The 3,838-nt window shown below is 35.3% G+C and overlaps 1 protein-coding gene across 1 annotated transcript in view; it reads right to left on the reverse strand.

Moving 5' to 3' along the window:
• LOC111086589 (plexin-B-like) overlaps nt 1–2,700 on the reverse strand; it is a 34,138-nt gene extending 31,438 nt beyond the window's left edge. Inside the window, exon 1 of the mRNA XM_022390004.1 lies at nt 2,524–2,700. The gene's annotated coding sequence lies outside the window, so the exon portion shown is untranslated. The remainder of the gene's footprint in view (nt 1–2,523) is intronic.
• Between the last annotated feature and the right edge of the window lie 1,138 nt (nt 2,701–3,838).

A 3,838-nucleotide genomic window follows, 5' to 3' on the forward strand; every position in this document is an offset into this window, starting at 1 on the left:
AATCAATATTATATAACAACGATGGATACTATGTCAATTGTGTATAGGCGATAAAATCAATATTATATAACAACGATGGATACTATGTCAATGGTGTATAGGCGATCAAATCAACACTATATAACAACGACGGCAGTTTGTATAAGGACTAAAACCCAGATGTCTATAACGAGATTCTAACCTAAAATGAAAGATTTTGGCCATTGCCAGTCCGTGTCGTTATCTCATAAACGGAAAGTGTCTGTTGTTATAACACTGAAAGATACGGAAGATCAAATTAAGAGGTTGGGAGTCGAGTGCTTTGACTCACAACTTCTCAACTCCTACTACCTTTCGCTATCTGCAACCAGTTGTTGGATCTCTAATATCTGACATAAAAGACAGTTGCTAAATGACCTTATTGTAGAAGTGAACCACCCTAAATTTCTACGGACTTCCAACCTCTACCCTTTGAATAATTATTACACAAAAGATAGTAGTTGGAACTATTTTGTGTTATCAGTTAATAAATTATGACGGCCGGCAATGGGCAAATTTTATTTTAGATTAGAATTTCAGACACTTCGGTTTTGTTTTTTTACATATACACATATATATATATTCTTGCTTTTATTACGTCTTTACACTAAAATCATTTTGAACATGTTTAAACTTGAGGTAATTTACTTCCTCATATATTTTGTAAAATCTTGTTGACGAATCCATTATCATTTTAATTAGGCTAGTTTTAAAATAGCGTAAGACTCGTAAAAAGTACTTAGTATTTTGTGTAATATCTATGATGCAGGACAAAAAATGCAGTAATAGTTGAACGTAGCCTCAAAACAAGATTTTATATGTGAGTTTTTGTTAAATGCTGCAAACTATGCAATTTTAGTATGTATTGTGAAAATAGAACTTTGTTAATTTCTCAAATTTTTGAACTAAAAGAAAACACTATTTGTCTTCGTGCCGATTTTTTGGTCTGTGGGGGCCATGAACCTTAATGTTGTTGAATATCTCAACAGGGAGAATATAAAATAATTCAACTCCAACATTGTTGAATATCTCAACAGTGAGAATACAAAACAATTTAACTCCGATATTATTGAATATCTCAACAGTGAGAATATAAAACAGTTTAACCCCGACATTGTTGAATATCTCAACAGTGAGAATACAAAACAATTTAACTCCGACATTGTTGAATAGCTCAACAGTCAGAATATAAAATAATTTAACTCCGACATTGTTGAATAGCTCAACAGTGAGAATATAAAACATACGTGTGCCAGCCACTTGAAAAGCAACTAGAAAATGAGAAGCCTGATTATCACCTTACAGTACAACAACACAAAACAAACAAAGTAATATTTGCTTGAAATTGCTTTAATACATAACAGTTTTAAAAAACCATTTTCAAGGGGAGACGAATCAATGTCCGTAATTCTATATGACATAAAACATTAAACTTCGGTCGAAATATAAACAGTTAACGCAATGGTTACTTTTCATCACTATTTATTGATTTCCATTTATAAGGCGACATTTTGCTTAGAAGATGAAGCTATTAAGTTCGATGTTCGTAGTTGGAGACATCAATATAATATGTCTCAAATGGTTTACTTTCCGTTTGGTTCCATAAAACACATGATGTTAAATACCACAGATAGAAAACACTGCATAATATTTTGATATGTAAAGCTTTACTTCTTTCATGGATGTCATACGTTTTGGGTTTGAATCTTGTGATATAAAATGAGCTTCTGTTTCATCTTTCCTCAAGGCCAGCGCTAACTAGGGGGTACCGTGCCCCCTTAAATGTAGTTGCCCCCCCCCCAGTTAAGAAAAGTTGGAGTAGGGCCTACCTCTTCTCAAAACAAATCCTTTAAATAGTAAACTATACGAAGCCGTAGTTAGCAGCGTTGCCTAAGCACGTAATGTAATAACAAACAGCGTAAAACAGGTAATTTTTTATGTTCTCAAAACTTTTACGATACTACTAAAAGAAACATTACAACGATCTCTTCCAACAACCTTACACAATTAGGAATGCAGGCTTACAGCAAGTAATAATCAGCGTTAAGACCGATAACTGACTACGTCTATGGAAAAAACATATGGAAAGCTCTATTCATGGTATAACGTATTTCCATTTTAATAAATTAAAACGGTTGTAAACCGGTTGAGAAAAGCTGTAACCGTTGTACATTTAACATAGTTGACGAATATTCCTGGTTTTAAGTTCTACACGGGCCCAGTTGCTAACTTTTCAGAAATCTTAAATCAATATTTAGCAGTTGAAAATGTGTATCGTATTGTGTAAAGTAGCTACCAAAATGCACACTGCTAAGCATACGGAATGTGTTCAAGAAACCGGCACTTTCCCCAATTGATCATGTATTTTAAAGTACCTTGAACCAAAATGAAAATATCACTTTCAGTAAAGACGTAGCTGAGCTTGTACTTAAAATCATATACATGTATACTATTATTTTTCTTCTTGGACACAGCTAAAATACGATTTTATCTGCAACGACTTACCTATCTAATCAATCAGAGGAAACAGCATTTAGTTTAATTTGGAAGTAATTGACAAATCACCAAAGAACATCACGAAGACGTAACTCAATACGCACTATACACGCCACGCCACCGTGGGTTTTGCTGTAGTCTCCGTACGCAACAATAACGCATCCTTCATGCCACCTAGTCGGAGATCTCGCTGACGGCAACCATGCGGGTGAAAACAGAATCACTACGGCAAACAATATGATGCAAAGAGAGCGTAAATTACGGTTAGAGCTCGATGCATCAAACGTCCTTCTTCTTAGAAGTCCGCGTGCTCACTGCTACGAAGACGACCAGTGTAAACTGATTCTCATCGAGACGCGTGAACATACCCACCCCGTCTGCTAAGGGCGTTCCCAGACAGTCCCTCCCAGCTCAAATCTAATATGTGCACCGAAGGGAAAAAACTGGGTAGTAGGACAAGGCGGTGGGTGGTAAAGTTTGACATATCTACTTTCTCACGTGCTTGTATACTGTAGTTGACGGCTCACGTCAACATGCCCACATCGCGTACACATGCATTCACTTTCAGCCTTTTCGTCGTTAGGCTTAACAACACCTTATCTGACCTAAGCAACTGTTTACAATCGCGAATAGTTACTCGGATGTTGTGTTCCTCAGTTGATTAATTCCTTAACCATATCAAAAAATAGGCCTACCGATGATCTCGAGATACATCTGTTCTACACAGGCACCTCAATTTGTCCAAGCTCTCACACTGGGTTAGGCCTTATCAACGAAGTTATTTTCCGTAAATTGGATTTTTTTTTTAACCTGGAAAACTTTAATGTAGAATAAACTAACGTAAATAAGCCGTTGACTTGAGTGCAACAATAGTAAATAAGCCGTTGATTTGATTGCAACATTAGTAAATAAGCTGTTGATTTGATTGCAACATTAAGTAAATCTGCAGAAAGCAAGATTCTATAAAGAGCAAAAATAAAATCTTTGTGTATTTTCACTGACGCTACAATTGAATTTCACGCTGCGTTCTATCAACTTTAGGTTTTATAGCCTTAAAAGTAATTTACCTGTTGACTCAACAATGTTGATCCCAGGCCTCAGTTTGTGAATCAATTTGATTTACAAGCTGCGTTATACCATTGAAATACAAAATATGTTACAACCTCTTGATCTTTTTAAAAACAATAAATAATATGACTATTATTACAATATGATTAAACAATCTTTAAATATGTCGTCGTCTAGTTAGGTATTTTGGTTTAAAACCAGGGGTGGAAAGAAATTTGGATTTCTCTTCGCCCTGCACTTTGATGGATTTTTTGCT

Source organism: Limulus polyphemus, unplaced genomic scaffold (assembly GCF_000517525.1).
Source record: "Limulus polyphemus unplaced genomic scaffold, Limulus_polyphemus-2.1.2 Scaffold1223, whole genome shotgun sequence".
Taxonomy (NCBI): Eukaryota; Metazoa; Arthropoda; class Merostomata; order Xiphosura; family Limulidae; genus Limulus; species Limulus polyphemus.